This window comes from Peromyscus maniculatus, chromosome 1 (assembly GCF_049852395.1).
Source record: "Peromyscus maniculatus bairdii isolate BWxNUB_F1_BW_parent chromosome 1, HU_Pman_BW_mat_3.1, whole genome shotgun sequence".
NCBI lineage: Eukaryota > Metazoa > Chordata > Mammalia > Rodentia > Cricetidae > Peromyscus > Peromyscus maniculatus.
In genome coordinates, this window is record NC_134852.1 from 69,702,704 (window position 1) to 69,715,727 (window position 13,024).

A 13,024-nucleotide genomic window follows, 5' to 3' on the forward strand; every position below is an offset into this window, starting at 1 on the left:
AAGACATGCCCAGTCTTTGTGCAGGTGGCAACGGGTCTCTGCATAGAAATGGGAGGCAACTGGAGGACCTAAGTCTGCTCCAGGTGCAGACAGGCCCGGGATGCAGGGATGGTAAGTCCTCGCAGCACCACCAAGACCCCAGGATCCTGAGCACCTGGGACAAGGCATGGGAGGCTTACCTTGGGCCTCATGCCTTCTCCTGCATGTCACCAACACCAAGCAACTTCACTCGAGGCTCACTGTTTCAGGTTTCATGAGTCCTGGGCAAAGGAAGCTGGGCCATTCTCTCCGCACTATGGCCTTGCAGCCCACGCAATGCCACACTGTGAAGACATCAAAGCACATGCCAACATTACAGTGGGAAGCGGGCAACTGGCTCTGGGATGGATGGGTGGGCCTGGCTCATCTCAATGGGCAGATCAGATCACATCTGCCCTCTCACCACTCCTGCTCTGCCCTCACCCTCCAGCATGCCATGCCACATCGGTGCCAGGTTTCCACCAGGGTCTCAGAGCTTGTCCTTGCCCTGGTTCCCTCCCTCCCTCCGTGCCCTTTCAGATCTCCTTGGACCCTCTCTGCAATCAAACAACCAGTGTCGGCCTGACCTACACATCAAGGAGCTGCAATGCAGGCAAGCAGACTCTTTCCGAAAAAAGAAAATAAAAAAAACCCAGGGCCATCTCTGAGCACCTCAATCCCCTAACACTGTGCACTGGGGTCATTAAACAGGGCAAGCTCTACTTGCTGTCTCAAGCTCAAGCTGTGAGGACGCAGTTCTGGTCATGCTCAGTAGCCAACCCAAGCCTCCCGCCTCCCATCAAATCATCTCTGACAACCAGGTGGGCAAAGCGACCCCCGGAATTCTGCATCCTTCTCCTGCTAGAAATGCTGAGATCCCGAGGTCAAACCTCCTAAAGTCTCCTCTGAGGACTTCACCACAGGCAATGGCAGGCACTCTGGCTCAACCAGATCTCCTCTCTCACTCTCTCTCGCCTACTTCTGTCTCTTTTTTTGTCTCTTTCTCTTTCTCCTGATTTCTCTCTCTGTCTCTGACCCTGTCTCTGGATTGATGCCACCCTCTGTCAGTCTGTCTTCATGGGACAGACCGTGTTCAAGAGCACTGCCATTTTTGACTGCAAGCGAGAACACTGCATCAACACACTTTAACTTATGAGGGGGGCCAAGGGCTAGCCAGAGAGCATGGCACCTCCCAAGACAAGTTGCAACACAAAAGGTCTCCAGTGACCAGAAATGCATGCACCCTTGCAAGCCAAGTCGCTTGGGCACCCTCCACTGCCCATGAGCAGAGCTCTCAAGGCAGTCTTGATCTATAGCCTGGGCCCCAGAGTGCAATTCCTACGAGGAAGTGATCCGTAGCCGGCCTCCAAACAGGCCTTCCTGGAAGAATCACACCCTGCTGAAGACCACTCCGCAAAATAGGTGTCTTTCCTAGCTTTGAGATAGGCTTGAGCCAAGACGGGTGCTCCACTACCATGGGTGGAAGAAAAGCACTCTCACACCTGTCTCCTCCACCAGGAGGCCAGCAGTCTGACCTTAGCGCTCCCCGGTCAAGCTCGTCCACCAAAGGCCTCCAGCGTGCAGATTTCTACACAGGTCAGCACGCATGTTTCAGGTGGGTGTCCCAAGCTAGCATATTTCTAGAGTGCCTACAAGAGAGCCCAAGGTCCAGGGTCCCATGTCTAGCTGTCAGTCTGGCTTGGGAGAGTGGGGATGGCTGCTTGCTTGCCAGCACACCCCAAATATTCTCTTTTCCCCATGCCCCTGATGGCTAGCAGAGTGGGGGAAAGATCAAGCCCATGGCAAGAGAGTCGGGCTACTGCTGGAGGGGGGCAGGAGCAGCGGAGTGGTTCTCAGGCCTGTGTCTGACTCCCAGAGGACTTGGGTGAGCCAAGGTGCCGGACCTCAGTTTCGATGAGAGCGGCGGTACTGAGTTTTCACTCATTTTGTTCAGCTTTTCCAAGGAATGTTTGACTGGAAATCATCATCGATCCAAGCACGCTGGAGTGCCCTGGCACAGGGATTTTCAGGGCACTCAGGACAGGGTGGGTGTTGGGGAGTGCGAGAAATACCAAGACATGCCCAGTCTTTGTGCAGGTGGCAACGGGTCTCTGCATAGAAATGGGAGGCAACTGGAGGACCTAAGTCTGCTCCAGGTGCAGACAGGCCCGGGATGCAGGGATGGTAAGTCCTCGCAGCACCACCAAGACCCCAGGATCCTGAGCACCTGGGACAAGGCATGGGAGGCTTACCTTGGGCCTCATGCCTTCTCCTGCATGTCACCAACACCAAGCAACTTCACTCGAGGCTCACTGTTTCAGGTTTCATGAGTCCTGGGCAAAGGAAGCTGGGCCATTCTCTCCGCACTATGGCCTTGCAGCCCACGCAATGCCACACTGTGAAGACATCAAAGCACATGCCAACATTACAGTGGGAAGCGGGCAACTGGCTCTGGGATGGATGGGTGGGCCTGGCTCATCTCAATGGGCAGATCAGATCACATCTGCCCTCTCACCACTCCTGCTCTGCCCTCACCCTCCAGCATGCCATGCCACATCGGTGCCAGGTTTCCACCAGGGTCTCAGAGCTTGTCCTTGCCCTGGTTCCCTCCCTCCCTCCGTGCCCTTTCAGATCTCCTTGGACCCTCTCTGCAATCAAACAACCAGTGTCGGCCTGACCTACACATCAAGGAGCTGCAATGCAGGCAAGCAGACTCTTTCCGAAAAAAGAAAATAAAAAAAACCCAGGGCCATCTCTGAGCACCTCAATCCCCTAACACTGTGCACTGGGGTCATTAAACAGGGCAAGCTCTACTTGCTGTCTCAAGCTCAAGCTGTGAGGACGCAGTTCTGGTCATGCTCAGTAGCCAACCCAAGCCTCCCGCCTCCCATCAAATCATCTCTGACAACCAGGTGGGCAAAGCGACCCCCGGAATTCTGCATCCTTCTCCTGCTAGAAATGCTGAGATCCCGAGGTCAAACCTCCTAAAGTCTCCTCTGAGGACTTCACCACAGGCAATGGCAGGCACTCTGGCTCAACCAGATCTCCTCTCTCACTCTCTCTCGCCTACTTCTGTCTCTTTTTTTGTCTCTTTCTCTTTCTCCTGATTTCTCTCTCTGTCTCTGACCCTGTCTCTGGATTGATGCCACCCTCTGTCAGTCTGTCTTCATGGGACAGACCGTGTTCAAGAGCACTGCCATTTTTGACTGCAAGCGAGAACACTGCATCAACACACTTTAACTTATGAGGGGGGCCAAGGGCTAGCCAGAGAGCATGGCACCTCCCAAGACAAGTTGCAACACAAAAGGTCTCCAGTGACCAGAAATGCATGCACCCTTGCAAGCCAAGTCGCTTGGGCACCCTCCACTGCCCATGAGCAGAGCTCTCAAGGCAGTCTTGATCTATAGCCTGGACCCCAGAGTGCAATTCCTACGAGGAAGTGATCCGTAGCCGGCCTCCAAACAGGCCTTCCTGGAAGAATCACACCCTGCTGAAGACCACTCCGCAAAATAGGTGTCTTTCCTAGCTTTGAGATAGGCTTGAGCCAAGACGGGTGCTCCACTACCATGGGTGGAAGAAAAGCACTCTCACACCTGTCTCCTCCACCAGGAGGCCAGCAGTCTGACCTTAGCGCGCCCCGGTCAAGCTAGTCCACCAAAGGCCTCCAGCGTGCAGATTTCTACACAGGTCAGCACGCCTGTTTCAGGTGGTTGTCCCAAGCTAGCATATTTCTAGAGTGCCTATAAGAGAGCCCAAGGTCCAGGGTCCCATGTCTAGCTGTCAGTCTGGCTTGTGAGAATGGGGATGGCTGCTTGCTTGCCAGCATGCCCCAAATATTCTCTTTTCCCCATGCCCCTGATGGCTAGCAGAGTGGGGGAAAGATCAAGCCCATGGCAAGAGAGTCTGGCTACTGCTGGAGGGGGGCAGGAGCAGCGGAGTGGTTCTCAGGCTTGTGTGTGGTGGTAATCTAATTGTACTGAATTATTATTTTGATTGTATGTTAATAAAGTTGTCTGGGGGTCAGAGCTATTAGAGCCATAGCAAGAGTGTGGCTGTGGTGGTACACGCCTTTATTCCCATAGATATCTGTGTGTTCAGGGTCAGAGCTATTAGAGCCATAGCAAGAGTGTGTTGGTGGTGGCACATGCCTTTAATCCCATAAGATCTCTGTGTTCAGGGATATAGCCAGCATTGGAGACATATGCCTTTAAGACCTAGGGGGCTGTACATTCAGACAGTGACGAGGCAGTCATGTCTTTGGGTTTACAACCAATGAGAAGGAGGAACAACATACTATAAAAAAACGAACCGACAGGAAGTCGGTCTTTTTTTGCGAAGCTGGGACAGCAGGAGGAAGGGTGAGATTTTAGCTCTGAGCTCTGACTTCTCGGCTCTCTCTTTTACATTGTTTCTGTGTTTCTTATTTAATAAGACGGTTGTTTACATCTACACCTGTGTCTGACTCCCAGAGGACTTGGGTGAGCCAAGGTGCCGGACCTCAGTTTCGATGAGAGCGGCGGTACTGAGTTTTCACTCATTTTGTTCAGCTTTTCCAAGGAATGTTTGACTGGAAATCATCATCGATCCAAGCACGCTGGAGTGCCCTGGTACAGGGATTTTCAGGGCACTCGGGACAGGGTGGGTGTTGGGGAGTGCGAGAAATACCAAGACATGCCCCGTCTTTGTGCAGGTGGCAACGGGTCTCTGCATGGAAATGGGAAGCAACTTGAGGACCTAAGTCTGCTCTAGGTTCGGACAGGACCTGGAAGCAGGGATTGTAAGTCCTCGCAGCACCACCAAGACCCCAGGATCCTGAGCACCTGGGACAAGGCATGGGAGGCTTACCTTGGGCCTCAGGCCTTCTCCTGCAGGTCACCAACACCAAGCAACTTCACTCGAGGCTCACTGTTTCAGGTGCCATGAGTCCTGGGCAAAGGAAACTGGGCCACTCTCTCCCCACTATAGCCTTGCAGGCCACGCAATGCCACACTGTGAAGACATCAAAGCACATGCCAACATTACAGTGGGAAGCGGGCAACTGGCTCTGGGATGGATGGGTGTGCCTGGCTCGTCTCAATGGGCAGATCAGATCACATCTGCCCTCTCACCACTCCTGCTCTGCCCTCACCCTCCTGCATGCCAGGCCACATCGGTGCCAGGTTTCCACCAGGGTCTCAGAGCTTGTCCTTGCCCTGGGTCCCTCCCTCCCTCCGTGCCCTTTCAGATCACCTTGGACCCTCTCTGCAATCAAACCACGAGTGTCACCCTGACCTAAAATCATGGAGCTGCAATGCAGGCAAGCAGACTCTTGCCGAAAAAAGAAAAAAAAAAAAACCCAGGGCCATATCTGAGCACCTCAATCCTCTAACACTCTGCACTGGGGTCATTAAACAGGGCAAGCTCTACTTGCTGTCTCAAGTTCAAACTGCTGAGGACACAGCTCTGGCCATGCTCACTAGCCAACCCAAGCCTCCCGACTCCCATCAAATCATCTCTGACAACCAGGTGGACAACGCGACCCCCGAAATCTGCATCCTTCTCCTGCTAGAAATGCTGAGATCCCGAGGTCAAACCGCCTAAAGTCTCCTCTGAGGACTTCACCACAGGCAATGGCAGGCACTCTGGCTCAACCAGATCTCCTTTCTCACTCTCTTTCTGCCTCCTTCTGTCTCTTTTTTTGTCTCTTTCTCTTTCTCCTGATTTCTCTCTCTGTCTCTGACCCTGTCTCTGGATTGATGCCACCCTCTGTCAGTCTGTCTTCACGGGACAGACCGTGTTCAAGAGGGCTGCCATTTTTTGACTGCAAGCGAGAACACTGCATCAACACACCGTAACTTATGTGGGACGCCAAGGGCTAGCCAGAGAGCATGGCACCTCCCAAGACAAGTTGCAACACACAAGGTCTCCAGTGACCCGAAATGCATGCACCCTTGCAAGCCAAGTCGCTTGGGCACCCTCCACTGCCCATGAGCAGAGCTCTCAAGGCAGTCTTGATCTATAGCCTGGGCCCCAGAGTGCAATTCCTACGAGGAAGGGATCCCTAGTCGGCCTCCAAACAGGCCTTCCTGGAAGAATCACACCCTGCTGAAGACCACTCCGCAAAATAGGTGTCTTTCCTAGCTTTGAGATAGGCTTGAGCCAAGACGGGTGCTCCACTACCATGGGTGGAAGAAAAGCACTCTCACACCTGTCTCCTCCACCAGGAGGCCAGCAGTCTGACCTTAGCGCTCCCCGGTCAACCTAGTCCACCAAAGGCCTCCAGCGTGCAGATATCTACACAGGTCAGCACGCCTGTTTCAGGTGGTTGTCCCAAGCTAGCATATTTCTAGAGTGCCTATAAGAGAGCCCAAGTTCCAGGGTCCCATGTATAGCTGTCAGTCTGGCTTGTGAGAATGGGGATGGCTGCTTGCTTGCCAGCACGCCCCAAATATTCTCTTTTCCCCATGCCCCTGATGGCTAGCAGAGTGGGGGAAAGATCAAGCCCATGGCAAGAGAGTCTGGCTACTGCTGGAGGGGGGCAGGAGCAGCGGAGTGGTTCTCAGGCCTGTGTGTGGTGGTAATCTAATTGTAGTGAATTATTATTTTGATTGTATGTTAATAAATAAAGTTGTCTGGGGGTCAGAGCTATTAGAGCCATAGCAAGAGTGTGGCTGTGGTGGTACACGCCTTTATTCCCATAGATATCTGTGTGTTCAGGGTCAGAGCTATTAGAGCCATAGCAAGAGTGTGTTGGTGGTGGCACATGCCTTTAATCCCATAAGATCTCTGTGTTCAGGGATATAGCCAGCATTGGAGACATATGCCTTTAAGACCTAGGGGGCTGTACATTCAGACAGTGACGAGGCAGTCATGTCTTTGGGTTTACAACCAATGAGAAGGAGGAACAACATACTATAAAAAAACGAACCGACAGGAAGTCGGTCTTTTTTTGCGAAGCTGGGACAGCAGGAGGAAGGGTGAGATTTTAGCTCTGAGCTCTGACTTCTCGGCTCTCTCTTTTACATTGTTTCTGTGTTTCTTATTTAATAAGACGGTTGTTTACATCTACACCTGTGTCTGACTCCCAGAGGACTTGGGTGAGCCAAGGTGCCGGACCTCAGTTTCGATGAGAGCGGCAGTACTGAGTTTTCACTCATTTTGTTCAGCTTTTCCAAGGAATGTTTGACTGGAAATCATCATCGATCCAAGCACGCTGGAGTGCCCTGGCACAGGGATTTTCAGGGCACTCAGGACAGGGTGGGTGTTGGGGAGTGCGAGAAATACCAAGACATGCCCCGTCTTTGTGCAGGTGGCAACGGGTCTCTGCATGGAAATGGGAAGCAACTTGAGGACCTAAGTCTGCTACAGGTGCGGACAGGCCCGGGAAGCAGGGATGGTAAGTCCTCGCAGCACCACCAAGACCCCAGGATCCTGAGCACCTGGGACAAGGCATGGGAGGCTTACCTTGGGCCTCAGGCCTTCTCCTGCAGGTCACCAACACCAAGCAACTTCACTCGAGGCTCACTGTTTCAGGTGCCATGAGTCCTGGGCAAAGGAAACTGGGCCACTCTCTCCCGACTATAGCCTTGCAGGCCACGCAATGCCACACTGTGAAGACATCAAAGCACATGCCAACATTACAGTGGGAAGCGGGCAACTGGCTCTGGGATGGATGGGTGTGCCTGGCTCGTCTCAATGGGCAGATCAGATCACATCTGCCCTCTCACCACTCCTGCTCTTCCCTCACCCTCCAGCATGCCAGGCCACATCGGTGCCAGGTTTCCAACAGGGTCTCAGAGCTTGTCCTTGCCCTGGGTCCCTCCCTCCCTCCGTGCCCTTTCAGATCACCTTGGACCCTCTCTGCAATCAAACCACCAGTGTCACCCTGACCTAAAATCATGGAGCTGCAATGCAGGCAAGCAGACTCTTGCCGAAAAAAGAAAAAAAAAAACCCAGGGCCATATCTGAGGACCTCAATCCTCTAACACTGTGCACTGGGGTCATTAAACAGGGCAAGCTCTACTTACTGTCTCAAGTTCAAACTGCTGAGGACACAGCTCTGGCCATGCTCACTAGCCAACCCAAGCCTCCCGACTCCCATCAAATCATCTCTGACAACCAGGTGGGCAACGCGACCCCCGAAATCTGCATCCTTCTCCTGCTAGAAATGCTGAGATCCCGAGGTCAAACCACCTAAAGTCTCCTCTGAGGACTTCACCACAGGCAATGGCAGGCACTCTGGCTCAACCAGATCTCCTTTCTCACTCTCTTTCTGCCTCCTTCTGTCTCTTTTTTTGTCTCTTTCTCTTTCTCCTGATTTCTCTCTCTGACTCTGCCCCTGTCTCTGGATTGATGCCACTCTCTGTCAGTCTGTCTTCATGGGACAGACCGTGTTCAAGAGCACTGCCATTTTTGACTGCAAGCGAGAACACTGCATCAACACACCATAACTTATGTGGGACGCCAAAGGCTAGCCAGAGAGCATGGAACCTCCCAAGACAAGTTGCAACACACAAGGTCTCCAGTGACCCGAAATGCATGCACCCTTGCAAGCCAAGTCGCTTGGGCACCCTCCACTGCCCATGAGCAGAGCTCTCAATGCAGTCTTGATCTATAGCCTGGGCCCCAGAGTGCAATTCCTACGAGGAAGGGATCCCTAGCCGGCCTCCAAACAGGCCTTCCTGGAAGAATCACACCCTGCTGAAGACCACTCCGCAAAATAGGTGTCTTTCCTAGCTTTGAGATAGGCTTGAGCCAAGACGGGTGCTCCACTACCATGGGTGGAAGAAAAGCACTCTCACACCTGTCTCCTCCACCAGGAGGCCAGCAGTCTGACCTTAGCGCTCCCCGGTCTACCTAGTCCACCAAAGGCCTCCAGCATGCAGATTTCTACACAGGTCAGCACGCCTGTTTCAGGTGGTTGTCCCAAGCTAGCATATTTCTAGAGTGCCTATAAGAGAGCCCAAGGTCCAGGGTCCCATGTCTAGCTGTCAGTCTGGCTTGGGAGAATGGGGATGGCTGCTTGCTTGCCAGCACGCCCCAAATATTCTCTTTTCCCCATGCCCCTGATGGCTAGCAGAGTGGGGGAAAGATCAAGCCCATGGCAAGAGAGTCTGGCTACTGCTGGAGGGGGGCAGGAGCAGCGGAGTGGTTCTCAGGCCTGTGTGTGGTGGTAATCTAATTGTACTGAATTATTATTTTGATTGTATGTTAATAAATAAAGTTGTCTGGGGGTCAGAGCTATTAGAGCCATAGCAAGAGTGTGGCTGTGGTTGTACACGCCTTTATTCCCATAGATATCTGTGTGTTCAGGGTCAGAGCTATTAGAGCCATAGCAAGAGTGTGTTGGTGGTGGCACATGCCTTTAATCCCATAAGATCTCTGTGTTCAGGGATATAGCCAGCATTGGAGACATATGCCTTTAAGACCTAGGGGGCTGTACATTCAGACAGTGACAAGGCAGTCATGTCTTTGGGTTTACAACCAATGAGAAGGAGGAACAACATACTATAAAAAAACGAACCGACAGGAAGTCGGTCTTTTTTTGCGAAGCTGGGACAGCAGGAGGAAGGGTGAGATTTTAGCTCTGAGCTCTGACTTCTCGGCTCTCTCTTTAACATTGTTTCTGTGTTTCTTACTTAATAAGACGGTTGTTTACATCTACACCTGTGTCTGACTCCCAGAGGACTTGGGTGAGTCAAGGTGCCGGACCTCAGTTTCGATGAGAGCGGCGGTACTGAGTTTTCACTCATTTTGTTCAGCTTTTCCAAGGAATGTTTGACTGGAAATCATCATCGATCCAAGCACGCTGGAGTGCCCTGGTACAGGGATTTTCAGGGCACTCAGGACAGGGTGGGTGTTGGGGAGTGCGAGAAATACCAAGACATGCCCCGTCTTTGTGCAGGTGGCAACGGGTCTCTGCTTGGAAATGGGAAGCAACTTGAGGACCTAAGTCTGCTCCAGGTGCGGCAGGCCCGGGAAGCAGGGATGGTAAGTCCTCGCAGCACCACCAAGACCCCAGGATCCTGAGCACCTGGGACAAGGCATGGGAGGCTTACCTTGGGCCTCAGGCCTTCTCCTGCAGGTCACCAACACCAAGCAACTTCACTCAAGGCTCACTGTTTCAGGTGCCATGAGTCCTGGGCAAAGGAAGCTGGGCCACGCTCTCCGCACTATGGCCTTGCAGGCCACGCAATGCCACACTGTGAAGACATCAAAGCACATGCCAACATTACAGTGGGAAGCGGGCAACTGGCTCTGGGATGGATGGGTGGGCCTGGCTCGTCTCAATGGGCAGATCAGATCACATCTGCCCTCTCACCACTCCTGCTCTGCCCTCACCCTCCAGCATGTCAGGCCACATCGGAGCCAGGTTTCCACCAGGGTCTCAGAGCTTGTCCTTGCCCTAGTTCCCTCCCTCCCTCCGTGCCAGTTCAGATCACCTTGGACCCTCTCTGCAATCAAACCACCAGTGTCACCCTGACCTAAAATCATGGAGCTGCAATGGAGGCAAGCAGACTCTTCCGGAAAAAAGAAAAAAAAAACCCAGGGCCATCTCTGAGCACCTCAATCCTCTAACACTGTGCACTGGGGTCATTAAACAGGGCAAGCTCTACTTGCTGTCTCAAGTTCAAGCTGCTGAGGACGCAGCTCTGGCCATGCTCACTAGCCAACCCAAGCCTCCCGACTCCCATCAAATCATCTCTGACAACCAGGTGGGCAACGCGACCCCCGAAATCTGCATCCTTCTCCTGCTAGAAATGCTCAGATCCCGAGGTCAAACCGCCTAAAATCTCCTCTGTGGACTTCACCACAGGCAATGGCAGGCACTCTGGCTCAACCAGATCTCCTTTCTCACTCTCTTTCTGCCTCCTTCTGTCTCTTTTTTTGTCTCTTTCTCTTTCTCCTGATTTCTCTCTATGTCTCTGACCCTGTCTCTGGATTGATGCCACCCTCTGTCAGTCTGTCTTCATGGGACAGACCGTGTTCAAGAGCGCTGCCATTTTTGACTGCAAGCAAGAACACTGCATCAACACACCGTAACTTATGTGGAACGCCAAGGGCTAGCCAGAGAGCCTGGCACCTCCCAAGACAAGTTGCAACACACAAGGTCTCCAGTGACCAGAAATTCATGCACCCTTGCAAGCCAATTTGCTTTGGCACCCTCCACTGCCCATGAGCAGAGCTCTCAAGGCAGTCTTGATCTACAGCCTGGGACCCAGAGTGCAATTCCTACAAGGAAGAGATCCCTAGCCGGCCTCCAAACAGGCCTTCCTGGAAGAATCACACCCTGCTGAAGACCACTCCGCAAAATAGGTGTCTTTCCTAGCTTTGAGATAGGCTTGAGCCAAGACGGGTGCTCCACTACCATGGGTGGAAGAAAAGCACTCTCACACCTGTCTCCTCCACCAGGAGGCCAGCAGTCTGACCTTAGCACTCCCCGGTCAAGCTAGTCCACCAAAGGCCTCCAAGCATGCAGATTTCTACACAGGTCAGCACGCCTGTTTAAGGTGGGTGTCCCAAGCTAGCATATTTCTAGAGTGCCTACAAGAGAGCCCAAGGTCCAGGGTCCCATGTCTAGCTGTGAGTTGGCTGGGGAGAGTGGGGATGGCTGCTTGCTTGCCAGCACGCCCAAATATTCTCTTTTCCCCATGCCCCTGATGGCTAGCAGAGTGGGGGAAAGATCAAGCCCATGGCAAGAGAGTCTGGCTACTGCTGGAGGGGGGCAGGAGCAGTGGAGTGGTTCTCAGGCCTGTGTCTGACTCCCAGAGGACTTGGGTGAGCCAAGGTGCCGGACCTCAGTTTCGATGAGAGCGGCGGTACTGAGTTTTCACTCATTTTGTTCAGCTTTTCCAAGGAATGTTTGACTGGAAATCATCATCGATCCAAGCACGCTGGAGTGCCCTGGTACAGGGATTTTCAGGGCACTCAGGACAGGGTGGGTGTTGGGGAGTGCGAGAAATACCAAGACATGCCCCGTCTTTGTGCAGGTGGCAACGGGTCTCTGCATGGAAATGGAAGCAACTTGAGGACCTAAGTCAGCTCCAGGTGCGGCAGGCCCGGGAAGCAGGGATGGTAAGTCCTCGCAGCACCACCAAGACCCCAGGATCCTGAGCACCTGGGACAAGGCATGGGAGGCTTACCTTGGGCCTCAGGCCTTCTCCTGCAGGTCACCAACACCAAGCAACTTCACTCGAGGCTCACTGTTTCAGGTGCCATGAGTCCTGGGCAAAGGAAACTGGGACACTCTCTCCGCACTCTGGCCTTGCAGGCCACGCAATGCCACACTGTGAAGACATCAAAGCACATGCCAACATTACAGTGGGAAGCGGGCAACTGGCTCTGGGTTGGATGGGTGTGCCTGGCTCGGCTCAATGGGCAGATCAGATCACATCTGCCCTCTCACCACTCCTGCTCTGCCCTCACCCTCCAGCATGCCAGGCCACATCGGTGCCAGGTTTCCACCAGGGTCTCAGAGCTTGTCCTTTCCCTGGGTCCCTCCCTCCCTCCGTGCCCTTTCAGATCACCTTGGACCCTCTCTGCAATCAAACCACCAGTGTTGGCCTGAACTACACATCATGGAGCTGCAATGCAGGCAAGCAGACTCTTCCCGAAAAAAGAAAAAAAAACCCAGGGCCATCTTTGAGCACCTCAATCCTCTAACACTCTGCACTGGGGTCATTAAACAGGGCAAGCTCTACTTGCTCTCTCAAGTTCAAGCTGCTGAGGACGCAGCTCTGGCCATGCTCACTAGCCAACCCAAGCCTCCCGACTCCCATCAAATCATCTCTGACAACCAGGTGGGCAACGCGACCCCCGAAATCTGCATCCTTCTCCTGCTAGAAATGCTCAGATCCCAAGGTCAAACCGCCTAAAATCTCCTCTGAGGACTTCACCACAGGCAATGGCAGGCACTCTGGCTCAACCAGATCTCCTTTCTCACTCTCTTTCTGCCTCCTTCTGTCTCTTTTTTTGTCTCTTTCTCTTTCTCCTGATTTCTCTCTCTGTCTCTGACCCTGTCTCTGGA

The 13,024-nt window shown here is 53.1% G+C and overlaps 1 long non-coding RNA gene and 5 other non-coding genes across 7 annotated transcripts in view; all 6 read right to left on the bottom strand.

Annotated features, from left to right (window-relative positions):
* LOC143267106 (uncharacterized) overlaps positions 1 to 2,410 on the bottom strand; it is a 53,382-nt gene extending 50,972 nt beyond the window's left edge. For both annotated transcript variants that reach the window (XR_013042032.1, XR_013042030.1), the window contains exons 1-2: positions 2,271 to 2,410; positions 180 to 323 (exon numbers count right to left, since the gene is read on the bottom strand). This is a non-coding gene — a long non-coding RNA (uncharacterized LOC143267106). The remainder of the gene's footprint in view (positions 1 to 179; positions 324 to 2,270) is intronic.
* On the bottom strand, positions 1,919 to 2,012 carry LOC143271417 (small nucleolar RNA SNORD116). Its single transcript, XR_013048638.1, has one exon. It is a non-coding gene; the product is annotated as a small nucleolar RNA SNORD116 (small nucleolar RNA).
* A 2,101-nt stretch (positions 2,411 to 4,511) lies between the features above and the next one.
* LOC143271418 (small nucleolar RNA SNORD116) lies at positions 4,512 to 4,605 on the bottom strand. The gene has a single exon (XR_013048639.1). It is a non-coding gene; the product is annotated as a small nucleolar RNA SNORD116 (small nucleolar RNA).
* A 2,504-nt stretch (positions 4,606 to 7,109) lies between these two features.
* Positions 7,110 to 7,203, bottom strand: LOC143271523 (small nucleolar RNA SNORD116). Its single transcript, XR_013048745.1, has one exon. It is a non-coding gene; the product is annotated as a small nucleolar RNA SNORD116 (small nucleolar RNA).
* Positions 7,204 to 9,704: 2,501 nt separating this feature from the next.
* On the bottom strand, positions 9,705 to 9,798 carry LOC143271419 (small nucleolar RNA SNORD116). Its single transcript, XR_013048640.1, has one exon. It is a non-coding gene; the product is annotated as a small nucleolar RNA SNORD116 (small nucleolar RNA).
* A 1,992-nt stretch (positions 9,799 to 11,790) lies between these two features.
* On the bottom strand, positions 11,791 to 11,884 carry LOC143271420 (small nucleolar RNA SNORD116). The gene has a single exon (XR_013048641.1). It is a non-coding gene; the product is annotated as a small nucleolar RNA SNORD116 (small nucleolar RNA).
* Positions 11,885 to 13,024: the final 1,140 nt, after the last annotated feature.